At 36.0% G+C, this 17,544-nt stretch overlaps 21 non-coding genes across 21 annotated transcripts; all 21 read left to right on the top strand.

The window, feature by feature from the left end:
- Positions 1 to 1,154: 1,154 nt before the first annotated feature.
- TRNAC-GCA (transfer RNA cysteine (anticodon GCA)) lies at positions 1,155 to 1,226 on the top strand. Its single transcript has one exon. It is a non-coding gene; the product is annotated as a tRNA-Cys (tRNA).
- Positions 1,227 to 1,711: 485 nt separating this feature from the next.
- Positions 1,712 to 1,783, top strand: TRNAC-GCA (transfer RNA cysteine (anticodon GCA)). Its single transcript has one exon. It is a non-coding gene; the product is annotated as a tRNA-Cys (tRNA).
- A 1,127-nt stretch (positions 1,784 to 2,910) lies between these two features.
- Positions 2,911 to 2,982, top strand: TRNAC-GCA (transfer RNA cysteine (anticodon GCA)). Its single transcript has one exon. It is a non-coding gene; the product is annotated as a tRNA-Cys (tRNA).
- A 485-nt stretch (positions 2,983 to 3,467) lies between these two features.
- On the top strand, positions 3,468 to 3,539 carry TRNAC-GCA (transfer RNA cysteine (anticodon GCA)). Its single transcript has one exon. It is a non-coding gene; the product is annotated as a tRNA-Cys (tRNA).
- Positions 3,540 to 4,109: 570 nt separating this feature from the next.
- On the top strand, positions 4,110 to 4,181 carry TRNAC-GCA (transfer RNA cysteine (anticodon GCA)). The gene has a single exon. It is a non-coding gene; the product is annotated as a tRNA-Cys (tRNA).
- Positions 4,182 to 4,666: 485 nt separating this feature from the next.
- Positions 4,667 to 4,738, top strand: TRNAC-GCA (transfer RNA cysteine (anticodon GCA)). Its single transcript has one exon. It is a non-coding gene; the product is annotated as a tRNA-Cys (tRNA).
- A 570-nt stretch (positions 4,739 to 5,308) lies between these two features.
- TRNAC-GCA (transfer RNA cysteine (anticodon GCA)) lies at positions 5,309 to 5,380 on the top strand. The gene has a single exon. It is a non-coding gene; the product is annotated as a tRNA-Cys (tRNA).
- Positions 5,381 to 6,478: 1,098 nt separating this feature from the next.
- TRNAC-GCA (transfer RNA cysteine (anticodon GCA)) lies at positions 6,479 to 6,550 on the top strand. The gene has a single exon. It is a non-coding gene; the product is annotated as a tRNA-Cys (tRNA).
- Positions 6,551 to 7,035: 485 nt separating this feature from the next.
- Positions 7,036 to 7,107, top strand: TRNAC-GCA (transfer RNA cysteine (anticodon GCA)). Its single transcript has one exon. It is a non-coding gene; the product is annotated as a tRNA-Cys (tRNA).
- Positions 7,108 to 7,677: 570 nt separating this feature from the next.
- TRNAC-GCA (transfer RNA cysteine (anticodon GCA)) lies at positions 7,678 to 7,749 on the top strand. Its single transcript has one exon. It is a non-coding gene; the product is annotated as a tRNA-Cys (tRNA).
- Positions 7,750 to 8,234: 485 nt separating this feature from the next.
- Positions 8,235 to 8,306, top strand: TRNAC-GCA (transfer RNA cysteine (anticodon GCA)). Its single transcript has one exon. It is a non-coding gene; the product is annotated as a tRNA-Cys (tRNA).
- A 541-nt stretch (positions 8,307 to 8,847) lies between these two features.
- Positions 8,848 to 8,919, top strand: TRNAC-GCA (transfer RNA cysteine (anticodon GCA)). The gene has a single exon. It is a non-coding gene; the product is annotated as a tRNA-Cys (tRNA).
- Positions 8,920 to 10,218: 1,299 nt separating this feature from the next.
- TRNAC-GCA (transfer RNA cysteine (anticodon GCA)) lies at positions 10,219 to 10,290 on the top strand. Its single transcript has one exon. It is a non-coding gene; the product is annotated as a tRNA-Cys (tRNA).
- A 540-nt stretch (positions 10,291 to 10,830) lies between these two features.
- Positions 10,831 to 10,902, top strand: TRNAC-GCA (transfer RNA cysteine (anticodon GCA)). Its single transcript has one exon. It is a non-coding gene; the product is annotated as a tRNA-Cys (tRNA).
- A 1,125-nt stretch (positions 10,903 to 12,027) lies between these two features.
- Positions 12,028 to 12,099, top strand: TRNAC-GCA (transfer RNA cysteine (anticodon GCA)). The gene has a single exon. It is a non-coding gene; the product is annotated as a tRNA-Cys (tRNA).
- A 485-nt stretch (positions 12,100 to 12,584) lies between these two features.
- Positions 12,585 to 12,656, top strand: TRNAC-GCA (transfer RNA cysteine (anticodon GCA)). Its single transcript has one exon. It is a non-coding gene; the product is annotated as a tRNA-Cys (tRNA).
- Positions 12,657 to 13,226: 570 nt separating this feature from the next.
- TRNAC-GCA (transfer RNA cysteine (anticodon GCA)) lies at positions 13,227 to 13,298 on the top strand. Its single transcript has one exon. It is a non-coding gene; the product is annotated as a tRNA-Cys (tRNA).
- Positions 13,299 to 13,783: 485 nt separating this feature from the next.
- Positions 13,784 to 13,855, top strand: TRNAC-GCA (transfer RNA cysteine (anticodon GCA)). Its single transcript has one exon. It is a non-coding gene; the product is annotated as a tRNA-Cys (tRNA).
- Positions 13,856 to 15,049: 1,194 nt separating this feature from the next.
- TRNAC-GCA (transfer RNA cysteine (anticodon GCA)) lies at positions 15,050 to 15,121 on the top strand. The gene has a single exon. It is a non-coding gene; the product is annotated as a tRNA-Cys (tRNA).
- A 1,127-nt stretch (positions 15,122 to 16,248) lies between these two features.
- TRNAC-GCA (transfer RNA cysteine (anticodon GCA)) lies at positions 16,249 to 16,320 on the top strand. The gene has a single exon. It is a non-coding gene; the product is annotated as a tRNA-Cys (tRNA).
- Positions 16,321 to 16,804: 484 nt separating this feature from the next.
- Positions 16,805 to 16,876, top strand: TRNAC-GCA (transfer RNA cysteine (anticodon GCA)). Its single transcript has one exon. It is a non-coding gene; the product is annotated as a tRNA-Cys (tRNA).
- Positions 16,877 to 17,544: the final 668 nt, after the last annotated feature.

Here is a 17,544-nt window from a genome sequence, read left to right as displayed (position 1 = left end):
AGAGTGCAAAAATATGCATAGAAGTTTCAGTTGAAATAAAGAAGAAAAATTGCACCTCTTTTGCGTCACATTTACGTTATGATGCGAGAATTTTCTTTTCCATCTTACATACTTGTCTTTAGTTTCTTTTCGACTTTTAATTAAAAGCAATCTTCACGCTTATTTATGTCACACGGAGACTTGTCCAAACCATCACACTTAACACACGCAACTGTTTAACTTATCTTACCAAATAATCTCACTTTCCCCAAAAATGATGTCTTGAGTCCCATTCTGAAAATCATATTAGATATTGGGAAGGAGGTCGAATTATATTCACGCAAAACCCTTTTTCATTTTGGTTGTGTAATGTCGACGTCGAATGTTTAATTTTGAGAAAATGTGCTCAAAGTGTGAGATTAAGTGTAATTATATACTCTAAAAGACTTGTTCATGGTGGTTGTGGACCGGTGAAGTCGATCATTTGTTTGCTGGGAAAATGAGCTAAAAATTATATTCAAGATTGCGTCAAAATTTGTAGTATTGCATGGGGGTGTAGCTCAGAGGTAGAGCATTTGACTGCAGATCAAGAGGTCCTTGGTTCAAATCCATGCGCCCCCTTTTCTTATTCGTGAATTTTGTCATTGGCAGGACCTCTGCAAGAGTGCAAAAACATGCATTGAAGTTTCAGTTTAAAAAAAGAAGAAAAATTGCACTTCTTTTGCTTGACATTTACGTTATGATGCGAGAATTTTATTTTTTCATCTTACATACTTGTCTTTAGTTTCTTTTCGACTTTTAATAAGAATAAATCTTCACGCTTGTTTATGTCACGCGGAGACTTGTCCAAACCATCACACTTATCACACGCAACTGTTTAACTTATCTTATCAAATAATCTCACTTTCCCCAAAAATGATGTTTTGAGTCCCATTCTGAAAATCATATTAGATAATGGGAATGAGGCCGAATTATATTCACGCAAAACCCTTTTTCATTTTGGTTGTGTAATGTCGAAGTCGAAAGTTTAATTTTGGGAAAATGTGCTCAAAGTGTGAGATTCAAGTGTCATTATATACTCTAAAAGACTTGTTCATGGTGGTTGATAATTTGTATGCTGGGAAAATGAGCTAAAAAATAGATTCAAGATTGCGTTAAAATTTGTAGTATTGTATGGGGGTGTAGCTCAGAGGTAGAGCATTTGACTGCAGATCAAGAGGTCCTTGGTTCAAATCCAAGCGCCCCCTTTGTCTTTTTTGGGAAATTTATTTTGGTAGAACCATTTATATAAAGCAACGACATGCACGAGGATATCAATTTGACGAAAGAGAAATCGCTCCACCTTTAAGAATACATCTAATATTTCTACTTTGCTTTCCCTTCATCACTAGAGAAGTATTTTTGAAAGCAAACACCCATGAATGTCTTCAGTTTCTTTGAGATAAAAAGAAAAATATTTACGCATTTTAAGTCAGGTGAAGACTTTTCCAAAGCATCTAACTTACATACACAATACTCTGCAACTTGCATCAAAATACATTTCACTTTCTCAAATTTGTATGTAATGAATGCCATTTTGAAAATCAGATGAAATAATGTGACTGAGGTCCAATTATATCCTCTAAAAGACTTGTTGATAGTGGTTGTGGTCTGGTGAAGTCGAGAATTTGTTTGCTGGGAAAATGAGCTAAAAATTAGATTCAAGATTGCGTCAAAATTTGTAGTATTGGATGGGGGTGTAGCTCAGAGGTAGAGCATTTGACTGCAGATCAAGAGGTCCTTGGTTCAAATCCAAGCGCCCCCTTTGTCTTTTTTGGGAAATTTATTTTGGTAGAACCATTTATATAGAGCAACGACATGCACGAGGATATCAATTTGACGAAAGAGAAATCGCTCCACCTTTAAGAATACATCGAATATTTCTACTTTGCTTTCCCTTCATCACTAGAGAAGTATTTTTGAAAGAAAACACCCATGAATGTCTTCAGTTTCTTTGAGATGAAAAAGAAAAATATTTACGCATTTTAAGTCACGTGAAGACTTTTCCAAAGCATCTAACTTACATACACAATTATCTGCATTTTGCATCAAAATACATTTCACTTTCCCAAATTTGTATGTAATGAATGCCATTCTGAAAATCAGATGAAATAATGTGACTGAGGTCCAATTATATCCTCTAAAAGACTTGTTCATCGTGGTTGTGGTCTGGTGAAGTCTAAAATTTGTTTGCTGGGAAAATGAGCTAAATATTTATTCAAGATTGTGTCAAATTTTGCAGTATTGGATGGGGGTGTAGCTCAGACGTAGAGCATTTGACTGCAGATCAAGAGGTCCTTGGTTCAAATCCAAGCGCCCCCTTTTCTTGTTCGTGAATTTTGTCATTGGCAGGACCTCTGCAAGAGTGCAAAATCATGCATAGAAGTTTCAGTTTAAATAAAGAAGAAAAATTGCACCTCTTTTGCTTGACATTTACGTTATGATGCGAGAATTTTCTTTTTTCATCTTACATACTTGTCTTTAGTTTCTTTTCGACTTTAAATTAAAAGCAATCTTCACGCTTATTTATGTCACGCGGAGACTTGTCCAAACGATCACACTTAACACACGCAACTCTTTAACTTATCTTACCAAATAATCTCACTTTCCCCAAATATGATGTTTTGAGTCCCATTCTGAAAATCATATTAGATAATGGGAATGAGGCCGAATTATATTCACGCAAAACCCTTTTTCATTTTGGTTGTGTAATGTCGAAGTCGAAAGTTTAATTTTGGGAAAATGTGCTCAAAGTGTGAGATTCAAGTGTAATTATATACTCTAAAAGACTTGTTCCTGGTGGTTGTGGACCGGTGAAGTCGATCATTTGTTTGCTGGGAAAATGAGCTAAAATTTAGATTCAAGATTGTGTCAAAATTTGTAGTATTGCATGGGGGTGTAGCTCAGAGGTAGAGCATTTGACTGCAGATCAAGAGGCCCTTGGTTCAAATCCAAGCGCCCCCTTTGTCTTTTTTGGGAAATTTATTTTGGTAGAACCATTTATATAGAGCAACGACATGCACGAGGATATCAATTTGACGAAAGAGAAATCGCTCCACCTTTAAGAATACATCGAATATTTCTACTTTGCTTTCCCTTCATCACTAGAGAAGTATTTTTGAAAGAAAACACCCATGAATGTCTTCAGTTTCTTTGAGATGAAAAAGACATTTTTTTACGCATTTTAAGTCACGTGAAGATTTTTCCAAAGCATCTAACTTACGTACACAATTATCTGCAGGTTGCATCAAAATACATTTCACTTTCCCAAATTTGTATGTAATGAATGCCATTCTGAAAATCAGATTAAATAATGTAACTGAGGTCCAATTACATCCTCTAAAAGAATTGTTCATAGTGGTTGTGGTCTGGTGAAGTCGAGAATTTGTTTGCTGGGAAAATGAGCTAAATATTTATTCAAGATTGTGTCAAAATTTGTAGTATTGGATGGGGGTGTAGCTCAGAGGTAGAGCATTTGACTGCAGATCAAGAGGTCCTTGGTTCAAATCCAAGCGCCCCCTTTTCTTGTTCGTGAATTTTGTCATTGGCAGGACCTCTGCAAGAGTGCAAAATCATGCATAGAAGTTTCAGTTTAAATAAAGAAGAAAAATTGCACCTCTTTTGCTTGACATTTACGTTATGATGCGAGAATTTTCTTTTTTCATCTTACATACTTGTCTTTAGTTTCTTTTCGACTTTAAATTAAAAGCAATCTTCACGCTTGTTTATGTCACGCGGAGACTTGTCCAAACCATCACACTTAACACACGCAACTGTTTAACTTATCTTACCAAATAATCTCACTTTCCCCAAATATGATGTTTTGAGTCCCATTCTGAAAATCATATTAGATAATGGGAATGAGGCCGAATTATATTCACGCAAAACCCTTTTTCATTTTGGTTGTGTAATGTCGAAGTCGAAAGTTTAATTTTGGGAAAATGTGCTCAAAGTGTGAGATTCAAATGTAATTATATACTCTAAAAGACTTGTTCATGGTGGTTGTGGACCGGTGAAGTCGATCATTTGTTTGCTGGGAAAATGAGCTAAAAAATAGATTCAAGATTGTGTCAAAATTTGTAGTATTGCATGGGGGTGTAGCTCAGAGGTAGAGCATTTGACTGCAGATCAAGAGGCCCTTGGTTCAAATCCAAGCGCCCCCTTTGTCTTTTTTGGGAAATTTATTTTGGTAGAACCATTTATATAGAGCAACGACATGCACGAGGATATCAATTTGACGAAAGAGAAATCGCTCCACCTTTAAGAATACATCGAATATTTCTACTTTGCTTTCCCTTCATCACTAGAGAAGTATTTTTGAAAGAAAACACCCATGAATGTCTTCAGTTTCTTTGAGATGAAAAAGACATTTTTTTACGCATTTTAAGTCACGTGAAGATTTTTCCAAAGCATCTAACTTACGTACACAATTATCTGCAGGTTGCATCAAAATACATTTCACTTTCCCAAATTTGTATGTAATGAATGCCATTCTGAAAATCAGATTAAATAATGTAACTGAGGTCCAATTACATCCTCTAAAAGAATTGTTCATAGTGGTTGTGGTCTGGTGAAGTCGAGAATTTGTTTGCTGGGAAAATGAGCTAAATATTTATTCAAGATTGTGTCAAAATTTGTAGTATTGGATGGGGGTGTAGCTCAGAGGTAGAGCATTTGACTGCAGATCAAGAGGTCCTTGGTTCAAATCCAAGCGCCCCCTTTTCTTGTTCGTGAATTTTGTCATTGGCAGGACCTCTGCAAGAGTGCAAAATCATGCATAGAAGTTTCAGTTTAAATAAAGAAGAAAAATTGCACCTCTTTTGCTTGACATTTACGTTATGATGCGAGAATTTTCTTTTTTCATCTTACATACTTGTCTTTAGTTTCTTTTCGACTTTAAATTAAAAGCAATCTTCACGCTTGTTTATGTCACGCGGAGACTTGTCCAAACCATCACACTTAACACACGCAACTGTTTAACTTATCTTACCAAATAATCTCACTTTCCCCAAATATGATGTTTTGAGTCCCATTCTGAAAATCATATTAGATAATGGGAATGAGGCCGAATTATATTCACGCAAAACCCTTTTTCATTTTGGTTGTGTAATGTCGAAGTCGAAAGTTTAATTTTGGGAAAATGTGCTCAAAGTGTGAGATTCAAATGTAATTATATACTCTAAAAGACTTGTTCATGGTGGTTGTGGACCGGTGAAGTCGATCATTTGTTTGCTGGGAAAATGAGCTAAAAAATAGATTCAAGATTGTGTCAAAATTTGTAGTATTGCATGGGGGTGTAGCTCAGAGGTAGAGCATTTGACTGCAGATCAAGAGGCCCTTGGTTCAAATCCAAGCGCCCCCTTTGTCTTTTTTGGGAAATTTATTTTGGTAGAACCATTTATATAGAGCAACGACATGCACGAGGATATCAATTTGACGAAAGAGAAATCGCTCCACCTTTAAGAATACATCGAATATTTCTACTTTGCTTTCCCTTCATCACTAGAGAAGTATTTTTGAAAGAAAACACCCATGAATGTCTTCAGTTTCTTTGAGATGAAAAAGACATTTGTTTACGCATTTTAAGTCACGTGAAGATTTTTCCAAAGCATCTAACTTACGTACACAATTATCTGCAGGTTGCATCAAAATACATTTCACTTTCCCAAATTTGTATGTAATGAATGCCATTCTGAAAATCAGATTAAATAATGTGACTGAGGTCCAATTACATCCTCTAAAAGAATTGTTCATAGTGGTTGTGGTCTGGTGAAGTCGAGAATTTGTTTGCTGTGAAAATGAGCTAAATATTTATTCAAGATTGTGTCAAATTTTGCAGTATTGGATGGGGGTGTAGCTCAGAGGTGGAGCATTTGACTGCAGATCAAGAGGTCCTTGGTTCAAATCCAAGCGCCCCCTTTTCTTGTTCGTGAATTTTGTCATTGGCAGGACCTCTGCAAGAGTGCAAAATCATGCATAGAAGTTTCAGTTTAAATAAAGAAGAAAAATTGCACCTCTTTTGCTTGACATTTAAGTTACATACTTGTCTTTAGTTTATTTTCGACTTTTAATAAAAAGAAATCTTCACGCTTATTTATGTCACGCGGAGACTTGTCCAAACCATCACACTTAACACACGCAACTGTTTAACTTATCTTACCAAATAATCTCACTTTCCCCAAATATGATGTTTTGAGTCCCATTCTGAAAATCATATTAGATAATGGGAATGAGGCCGAATTATATTCACGCAAAACCCTTTTTCATTTTGGTTGTGTAATGTCGAAGTCGAAAGTTTAATTTTGGGAAAATGTGCTCAAAGTGTGAGATTCAAGTGTAATTATATACTCTAAAAGACTTGTTCATGGTGGTTGTGGACCGGTGAAGTCGATCATTTATTTGCTGGGAAAATGAGCTAAAAAATAGATTCAAGATTGCGTTAAAATTTGTAGTATTGCATGGGGGTGTAGCTCAGAGGTAGAGCATTTGACTGCAGATCAAGAGGGCCTTGGTTCAAATCCAAGCGCCCCCTTTGTCTTTTTTGGGAAATTTATTTTGGTAGAACCATTTATATAGAGCAACGACATGCACGAGGATATCAATTTGACGAAAGAGAAATCGCTCCACCTTTAAGAATACATCGAATATTTCTACTTTGCTTTCCCTTCATCACTAGAGAAGTATTTTTGAAAGAAAACACCCATGAATGTCTTCAGTTTCTTTGAGATGAAAAAGAAAAATATTTACGCATTTTAAGTCACGTGAAGACTTTTCCAAAGCATTTAACTTACATACACAATTATCTGCATTTTGCATCAAAATACATTTCACTTTCCCAAATTTGTATGTAATGAATGCCATTCTGAAAATCAGATGAAATAATGTGACTGAGGTCCAATTATATCCTCTAAAAGACTTGTTCATCGTGGTTGTGGTCTGGTGAAGTCTAAAATTTGTTTGCTGGGAAAATGAGCTAAATATTTATTCAAGATTGTGTCAAATTTTGCAGTATTGGATGGGGGTGTAGCTCAGAGGTAGAGCATTTGACTGCAGATCAAGAGGTCCTTGGTTCAAATCCAAGCGCCCCCTTTTCTTGTTCGTGAATTTTGTCATTGGCAGGACCTCTGCAAGAGTGCAAAATCATGCATAGAAGTTTCAGTTTAAATAAAGAAGAAAAATTGCACCTCTTTTGCTTGACATTTACGTTATGATGCGAGAATTTTCTTTTTTCATCTTACATACTTGTCTTTAGTTTCTTTTCGACTTTAAATTAAAAGCAATCTTCACGCTTATTTATGTCACGCGGAGACTTGTCCAAACCATCACACTTAACACACGCAACTCTTTAACTTATCTTACCAAATAATCTCACTTTCCCCAAATATGATGTTTTGAGTCCCATTCTGAAAATCATATTAGATAATGGGAATGAGGCCGAATTATATTCACGCAAAACCCTTTTTCATTTTGGTTGTGTAATGTCGAAGTCGAAAGTTTAATTTTGGGAAAATGTGCTCAAAGTGTGAGATTCAAGTGTAATTATATACTCTAAAAGACTTGTTCCTGGTGGTTGTGGACCGGTGAAGTCGATCATTTGTTTGCTGGGAAAATGAGCTAAAAAATAGATTCAAGATTGTGTCAAAATTTGTAGTATTGCATGGGGGTGTAGCTCAGAGGTAGAGCATTTGACTGCAGATCAAGAGGCCCTTGGTTCAAATCCAAGCGCCCCCTTTGTCTTTTTTGGGAAATTTATTTTGGTAGAACCATTTATATAGAGCAACGACATGCACGAGGATATCAATTTGACGAAAGAGAAATCGCTCCACCTTTAAGAATACATCGAATATTTCTACTTTGCTTTCCCTTCATCACTAGAGAAGTATTTTTGAAAGAAAACACCCATGAATGTCTTCAGTTTCTTTGAGATGAAAAATAAATTTTTTTACGCATTTTAAGTCACGTGAAGATTTTTCCAAAGCATCTAACTTACGTACACAATTATCTGCAGGTTGCATCAAAATACATTTCACTTTCCCAAATTTGTATGTAATGAATGCCATTCTGAAAATCAGATTAAATAATGTAACTGAGGTCCAATTACATCCTCTAAAAGAATTGTTCATAGTGGTTGTGGTCTGGTGAAGTCGAGAATTTGTTTGCTGGGAAAATGAGCTAAATATTTATTCAAGATTGTGTCAAAATTTGTAGTATTGGATGGGGGTGTAGCTCAGAGGTAGAGCATTTGACTGCAGATCAAGAGGTCCTTGGTTCAAATCCAAGCGCCCCCTTTTCTTGTTCGTGAATTTTGTCATTGGCAGGATCTCTGCAAGAGTGCAAAATCATGCATAGAAGTTTCAGTTTAAATAAAGAAGAAAAATTGCACCTCTTTTGCTTGACATTTAAGTTACATACTTGTCTTTAGTTTATTTTCGACTTTTAATAAAAAGAAATCTTCACGCTTATTTATGTCACGCGGAGACTTGTCCAAACCATCACACTTAACACACGCAACTGTTTAACTTATCTTACCAAATAATCTCACTTTCCCCAAATATGATGTTTTGAGTCCCATTCTGAAAATCATATTAGATAATGGGAATGAGGCCGAATTATATTCACGCAAAACCCTTTTTCATTTTGGTTGTGTAATGTCGAAGTCGAAAGTTTAATTTTGGGAAAATGTGCTCAAAGTGTGAGATTCAAGTGTAATTATATACTCTAAAAGACTTGTTCCTGGTGGTTGTGGACCGGTGAAGTCGATCATTTGTTTGCTGGGAAAATGAGCTAAAAAATAGATTCAAGATTGTGTCAAAATTTGCAGTATTGCATGGGGGTGTAGCTCAGAGGTAGAGCATTTGACTGCAGATCAAGAGGTCCTTGGTTCAAATCCAAGCGCCCCCTTTGTCTTTATTGTGAAATTTATTTTGGTAGAACCATTTATATAGAGCAACGACATGCACGAAGGATATCAATTTGACGAAAGAGAAATCGCTCCACCTTTAAGAATACATCGAATATTTCTAATTTGCTTTCCCTTCATCACTAGAGAAGTATTAATCTTTGGTTCTTTCGGTTAAGTCACGTCTAAAGATAAAATAATAAATTAAAATAAAAGCATATTGCGACGTTTCGATTGCAACACAAGCAATCATCATCAGGCAAAAAAGAAATAGCAACAAAAATCTAACTAGAAAACTATAGACAGACATACAAGCAGACAGACATCACAAGGACACACAGAGAGAGGACACATATCGGCACAAAGAGAGGGATCGTTTCTGTGACGGTCCCTTAAATATAGAGAGGGGGGCAGGGACGGAGAGAGGGAGGGGGCAGAGAAAATTAGCATATCAATGAGTGGACGGCAAAGTGCTGCTGCTGCGCAAGTAAGATGGCGACGTGGAACGGCACGCAAGCTTGTAAATTAGGAGAAAGGCACACTAAAATTAAATAACCTCGCAAAATATCGAAATGTGATGTAATACAACACAGAGAGTCGGTCAACACACTTTGCCGTCCACTCATTGATATGCTAATTTTCTCTGCCCCCTCCCTCTCTCCGTCCCTGCCCCCCTCTCTATATTTAAGGGACCGTCACAGAAACGACCCCTCTCTTTGTGCCGATATGTGTCCTCTCTCTGTGTGTCCTTGTGATGTCTGTCTGCTTGTATGTCTGTCTATAGTTTTCTAGTTAGATTTTTGTTGCTATTTCTTTTTTGCCTGATGATGATTGCTTGTGTTGCAATCGAAACGTCGCAATATGCTTTTATTTTAATTTATTATTTTATCTTTAGACGTGACTTAACCGAAAGAACCAAATATTAATTCCTGCAGTCACGAAAGCTCCATAATTAAGATAGAGAAGTATTTTTGAAAGAAAACACCCATGAAAGTCTTCAGTTTCTTTGAGATAAAAAGAAAAATATTTACGCATTTTAAGTCATGTGAAGACTTTTCCAAAGCATCTAACTTACATACACAATACTCTGCAACTTGTATCAAAATACATTTCACATCCCCGAATGTTGATGTAATGAATGCCAATCTGAAAATCAGATGAAATAATGTAACTGAGGTCCAATTACATCCTCTAAAAGAATTGTTCATAGTGGTTGTGGTCTGGTGAAGTCGAGAATTTGTTTGCTGGGAAAATGAGCTAAATATTTATTCAAGATTGTGTCAAAATTTGTAGTATTGGATGGGGGTGTAGCTCAGAGGTAGAGCATTTGACTGCAGATCAAGAGGTCCTTGGTTCAAATCCAAGCGCCCCCTTTTCTTGTTCGTGAATTTTGTCATTGGCAGGACCTCTGCAAGAGTGCAAAATCATGCAAAGAAGTTTCAGTTTAAATAAAGAAGAAAAATTGCACCTCTTTTGCTTGACATTTACGTTACATACTTGTCTTTAGTTTCTTTTCGACTTTTAATAAAAAGCAATCTTCACTCTTATTTATATCACGCGGAGACTTGTCCAAACCATCACACTTAACACACGCAACTGTTTAACTTATCTTACCAAATAATCTCACTTTCCACAAATATGATGTTTTGAGTCCCATTCTGAAAATCATATTAGATAATGGGAATGAGGCCGAATTATATTCACGCAAAACCCTTTTTCATTTTGGTTGTGTAATGTCGAAGTCGAAAGTTTAATTTTGGGAAAATGTGCTCAAAGTGTGAGATTCAAGTGTAATTATATACTCTAAAAGACTTGTTCATGGTGGTTGTGGACCGGTGAAGTCGATCATTTGTTTGCTGGGAAAATGAGCTAAAAATAGATTAAAGATTGCGTCAAAATTTGTAGCAATGCATGGGGGTGTAGCTCAGAGGTAGAGCATTTGACTGCAGATCAAGAGGTCCTTGGTTCAAATCCAAGCGCCCCCTTTGTCTTTATTGGGAAATTTATTTTGGTAGAACCATTTATATAGAGCAACGACATGCACGAGGATATCAATTTGACGAAAGAGAAATCGCTCTACCTTTAAGAATACATCGAATATTTCTACTTTGCTTTCCCTACATCACTAGAGAAGTATTTTTGAAAGAAAACACCCATGAATGTCTTCAGTTTCTTTGAGATAAAAAGAAAAATATTTACGCATTTTAAGTCAGGTGGAGACTTTTCCAAAGCATCTAACTTACATACACAATACTCTGCAACTTGCATCAAAATACATTTCACTTTCCCAAATTTGTATGTAATGAATGCCATTCTGAAAATCTGATGAAATAATGTGACTGAGGTCCAAATATATCCTCTAAAAGACTTGTTGATAGTGGTTGTGGTCTGGTTACGTCGAGAATTTGTTTGCTGGGAAAAGAGCTAAATATTAGATTCAAGATTGCGTCAAAATTTGTAGTATTGGATGGGGGTGTAGCTCAGAGGTAGAGCATTTGACTGCAGATCAAGAGGTCCTTGGTTCAAATCCAAGCGCACCCTTTTCCTGTTCGTGAATTTTGTCATTGGCAGGACCTCTGCTAGAGTGCAAAAACATGCATAGAAGTTTCAGTTTAAATAAAGAAGAAAATTGCACCTCTTTTGCTTGACATTTACGTTATGATGCGAGAATTTTATTTTTTCATCTTACATACTTGTCTTTAGTTTCTTTTCGACTTTTAATTTAAAGCAATCTTCACGCTTATTTATGTCACGCGGAGACTTGTCCAAACCATCACACTTAACACATGCAACTGTTTAACTTATCTTACCAAATAATCTCACTTTCCCCAAAAATGATGTTTTGAGTCCCATTCTGAGAATCATATTAGATAATGGGAATGAGGCCGAATTATATTCACGCAAAACCCTTTTTCATTTTGGTTGTGTAATGTTGAAGTCGAAAGTTTAATTTTGGGAAAATGTGCTCAAAGTGTGAGATTCAAGTGTAATTATATACTCTAAAAGACTTGTTCCTGGTGGTTGTGGACCGGTGAAGTCGATCATTTGTTTGCTGGGAAAATGAGCTAAAAAATAGATTCAAGATTGCGTCAAAATTTGTAGCAATGCATGGGGGTGTAGCTCAGAGGTAGAGCATTTGACTGCAGATCAAGAGGTCCTTGGTTCAAATCCAAGCGCCCCCTTTGTCTTTTTCGGGAAATTTATTTTGGTAGAACCATTTATATAGAGCAACGACATGCACGAGGATATCAATTTGACGAAAGAGAAATCGCTCCACCTTTAAGAAAACATCGTCTATTTCTACTTTGCTTTCCCTTCATCACTAAAGAAGTATTTTTGAAAGAAAACCCCCATGAATGTCTTCAGTTTCTTTGAGATGAAAAAGAAAAATATTTACGCATTTTAAGTCACGTGAAGACTTTTCCAAAGCATCTAACTTACATACACAATTATCTGCATTTTGCATCAAAATACATTTCACTTTCCCAAATTTGTATGTAATGAATGCCATTCTGAAAATCAGATGAAATAATGTGGTAGAGGTCCAATTATATCTTCTAAAAGACTTGTTCATCGTGGTTGTGGTCTGGTGAAGTCTAGAATTTGTTTGCTGGGAAAATGAGCTAAATATTTAATCAAGATTGTGTCAAAATTTGTAGCATTGGATGGGGGTGTAGCTCAGAGGTAGAGCATTTGACTGCAGATCAAGAGGTCCTTGGTTCAAATCCAAGCGCCCCCTTTTCTTGTTCGTGAATTTTGTCATTGGCAGGACCTCTGCAAGAGTGCAAAATCATGAATAGAAGTTTCAGTTTAAATAAAGAAGAAAAATTGCACCTCTTTTGCTTGACATTTACGTTATGATGCGAGAATTTTCTTTTTTCATCTTACATACTTGTCTTTAGTTTCTTTTCGACTTTTAATTTAAAGCAATCTTCACGCTTATTTATGTCACGCGGAGACTTGTCCAAACCATCACACTTAACACACGCAACTGTTTAACTTATATTACCAAATAATCTCACTTTCCACAAATATGATGTTTTGAGTCCCATTCTGAAAATCATATTAGATAATGGGAATGAGGCCGAATTATATTCACGCAAAACCCTTTTTCATTTTGGTTGTGTAATGTCGAAGTCGAAAGTTTAATTTTGGGAAAATGTGCTCAAAGTGTGAGATTCAAGTGTAATTATATACTCTAAAAGACTTGTTCATGGTGGTTGTGGACTGGTGAAGTCGATCATTTGTTTGCTGGGAAAATGAGCTAAAATTTAGATTCAAGATTGCGTCAAAATTTGTAGTATTGCATGGGGGTGTAGCTCAGAGGTAGAGCATTTGACTGCAGATCAAGAGGTCCTTGGTTCAAATCCAAGCGCCCCCTTTGTCTTTATTGGGAAATTTATTTTGGTAGAACCATTTATATAGAGCAACGACATGCACGAGGATATCGATTTGACGAAAGAGAAATCGCTCCACCTTTAAGAATACATCGAATATTTTTACTTTGCTTTCCCTTCATCACTAGAGAAGTATTTTTGAAAGAAAACACTCATGAATGTCTTCAGTTTCTTTGAGATGAAAAAGAAATTTTTGTACGCATTTTAAGTCACGTGAAGACTTTTCCAAAGCATCTAACTTACATACACAATTATCTGCAACTTGCATCAAAATACATTTCACTTTCCCAAATTTGTATGTAATGAATGCCATTCTGAAAATCAGATTAAATAATGTGACTGAGGTCCAATTATATCCTCTAAAAGACTTGTTCATCGTGGTTGTGGTCTGGTGAAGTCTAGAATTTGTTTGCTGGGAAAATGAGCTAAATATTCATTCAAGATTGTGTCAAAATTTGTAGTTTTGGATGGGGGTGTAGCTCAGAGGTAGAGCATTTGACTGCAGATCAAGAGGTCCTTGGTTCAAATCCAAGCGCCCCCTTTTCTTGTTCGTGAATTTTGTCATTGGCAGGACCTCTGCAAGAGTGCAAAAATATGCATAGAAGTTTCAGTTGAAATAAAGAAGAAAAATTGCACCTCTTTTGCGTCACATTTACGTTATGATGCGAGAATTTTCTTTTCCATCTTACATACTTGTCTTTAGTTTCTTTTCGACTTTTAATTAAAAGCAATCTTCACGCTTATTTATGTCACACGGAGACTTGTCCAAACGATCACACTTAACACACGCAACTGTTTAACTTATCTTACCAAATAATCTCACGTTCCCCAAAAATGATGTTTTGAGTCCCATTCTGAAAATCATATTAGATATTGGGAAGGAGGTCGAATTATATTCACGCAAAACCCTTTTTCATTTTGGTTGTGTAATGTCGACGTCGAATGTTTAATTTTGAGAAAATGTGCTCAAAGTGTGAGATTAAGTGTAATTATATACTCTAAAAGACTTGTTCATGGTGGTTGTGGACCGGTGAAGTCGATCATTTGTTTGCTGGGAAAATGAGCTAAAAATTATATTCAAGATTGCGTCAAAATTTGTAGTATTGCATGGGGGTGTAGCTCAGAGGTAGAGCATTTGACTGCAGATCAAGAGGTCCTTGGTTCAAATCCATGCGCCCCCTTTTCTTATTCGTGAATTTTGTCATTGGCAGGACCTCTGCAAGAGTGCAAAAACATGCATTGAAGTTTCAGTTTAAAAAAAGAAGAAAAATTGCACTTCTTTTGCTTGACATTTACGTTATGATGCGAGAATTTTATTTTTTCATCTTACATACTTGTCTTTAGTTTCTTTTCGACTTTTAATAAGAATAAATCTTCACGCTTATTTATGTCACGCGGAGACTTGTCCAAACCATCACACTTATCACACGCAACTGTTTAACTTATCTTATCAAATAATCTCACTTTCCCCAAAAATGATGTTTTGAGTCCCATTCTGAAAATCATATTAGATAATGGGAATGAGGCCGAATTATATTCACGCAAAACCCTTTTTCATTTTGGTTGTGTAATGTCGAAGTCGAAAGTTTAATTTTGGGAAAATGTGCTCAAAGTGTGAGATTCAAGTGTCATTATATACTCTAAAAGACTTGTTCATGGTGGTTGATAATTTGTATGCTGGGAAAATGAGCTAAAAAATAGATTCAAGATTGCGTTAAAATTTGTAGTATTGTATGGGGGTGTAGCTCAGAGGTAGAGCATTTGACTGCAGATCAAGAGGTCCTTGGTTCAAATCCAAGCGCCCCCTTTGTCTTTTTTTGGGAAATTTATTTTGGTAGAACCATTTATATAGAGCAACGACATGCACGAGGATATCAATTTGACGAAAGAGAAATCGCTCCACCTTTAAGAATACATCGAATATTTCTACTTTGCTTTCCCTTCATCACTAGAGAAGTATTTTTGAAAGAAAACCCCCATGAATGTCTTCAGTTTCTTTGAGATGAAAAAGAAAAATTATTATGCATTTTAAGTCACGTGAAGACTTTTCCAAAGCATCTAACTTACATACACAATTATCTGCAACTTGCATCAAAATACATTTCACTTTCCCAAATTTGTATGTAATGAATGCCATTCTGAAAATCAGATTAAATAATGTGACTGAGGTCAAATTATATCCTCTAAAAGACTTGTTCATAGTGGTTGTGGTATGGTGAAGTCGAGAATTTGTTTGCTGGGAAAAGAGCTAAATATTTATTCAAGATTGTGTCAAAATTTGTAGTATTGGATGGGGGTGTAGCTCAGAGGTAGAGCATTTGACTGCAGATCAAGAGGTCCTTAGTTAAAATCCAAGCGCCCGTTTTTCTTGTTCGTGAATTTTGTCATTGGCAGGACCTCTGCTCGAGTGCAAAATCATGCATAGAAGTTTCAGTTTAAATAAAGAAGAAAAATTGCACCTCTTTTGCTTGACATTTACGTTATGATGCGAGAATTTTCTTTTTTCATCTTAGATACTTGTCTTTAGTTTCTTTTCGACTTTTAATTTAAAGCAATCTTCACGCTTATTTATGTCACGCGGAGACTTGTCCAAACCATCACACTTAACACACGCAACTTTTTAAGTTATCTTACCAAATAATCTCACTTTCCCCAAATATTATGTTTTGAGTCCCATTCTGAAAATCATATTAGATAATGGGAATGAGGCCGAATTATATTCACGCAAAACCCTTTTTCATTTTGGTTGTGTAATGTCGAAGTCGAAAGTTTAATTTTGGGAAAATGTGCTCAAAGTGTGAGATTCAAGTGTAATTATATACTCTAAAAGACTTGTTCCTGGTGGTTGTGGACCGGTGAAGTCGATCATTTGTTTGCTGGGAAAATGAGCTAAAAAATAGATTCAAGATTGTGTCAAAATTTGTAGTATTGCATGGGGGTGTAGCTCAGAGGTAGAGCATTTGACTGCAGATCAAGAGGCCCTTGGTTCAAATCCAAGCGCCCCCTTTGTCTTTATTGGGAAATTTATTTTGGTAGAACCATTTATATAGAGCAACGACATGCACGAGGATATCAATTTGACGAAAGAGAAATCGCTCCACCTTTAAGAATACATCGAATATTTCTAATTTGCTTTCCCTTCATCACTAGAGAAGTATTTTTGAAAGAAAACACCCATGAAAGTCTTCAGTTTCTTTGAGATGAAAAGAAAAATATTTACGCATTTTAAGTCATGTGAAGACTTTTCCAAAGCATCTAACTTACATACACAATACTCTGCAACTTGTATCAAAATACATTTCACATCCCCGAATGTTGATGTAATGAATGCCAATCTGAAAATCAGATGAAATAATGTAACTGAGGTCCAATTACATCCTCTAAAAGAATTGTTCATAGTGGTTGTGGTCTGGTGAAGTCGAGAATTTGTTTGCTGGGAAAATGAGCTAAATATTTATTCAAGATTGTGTCAAAATTTGTAGTATTGGATGGGGGTGTAGCTCAGAGGTAGAGCATTTGACTGCAGATCAAGAGGTCCTTGGTTCAAATCCAAGCGCCCCCTTTTCTTGTTCGTGAATTTTGTCATTGGCAGGACCTCTGCAAGAGTGCAAAATCATGCATAGAAGTTTCAGTTTAAATAAAGAAGAAAAATTGCACCTCTTTTGCTTGACATTTACGTTATGATGCGAGAATTTTCTTTTTTCATCTTACATACTTGTCTTTAGTTTCTTTTCGACTTTTAATTAAAAGCAATCTTCACGCTTATTTACGTCACGCAGAGACTTGTCAAAACCATCACACTTAACACACAAAACTTTTTAACTTATCTTACCAAATAATCTCACTTTCCACAAATATGATGTGTTGAGTCCCATTCTGAAAATCATATTAGATAATGGGAATGAGGCCGAATAATATTCACGCAAAACCCTTTTTCATTTTGGTTGTGTAATGTCGAAGTAGAAAGTTAAATTTTGGGAAAATGTGCTCAAAGTGTGAGATTCAAGTGTAATTATATACTCTAAAAGACTTGTTCCTGGTGGTTGTGGACCGGTGAAGTCGATAATTTGTTTGCTGGGAAAATGAGCTAAAAAATAGATTCAAGATTGCGTCAAAATTTGTAGTATTGCATGGGGGGTGTAGCTCAGAGGTAGAGCATTTGACTGCAGCTCAAGAGGTCCTTGGTTCAAATCCGAGCGCCCCCTTTGCCTTTTTTGGGAAATTTATTTT

The sequence above is a fragment of the Lethenteron reissneri genome, chromosome 63, assembly GCF_015708825.2.
Source record: "Lethenteron reissneri isolate LAM-NWPU_2019-01 chromosome 63, ASM1570882v1, whole genome shotgun sequence".
NCBI classification, from domain to species: Eukaryota; Metazoa; Chordata; class Hyperoartia; order Petromyzontiformes; family Petromyzontidae; genus Lethenteron; species Lethenteron reissneri.
Note: the sequence above shows the minus strand (reverse complement) of the source record. Positions and strands in the feature narration are given on the sequence as shown.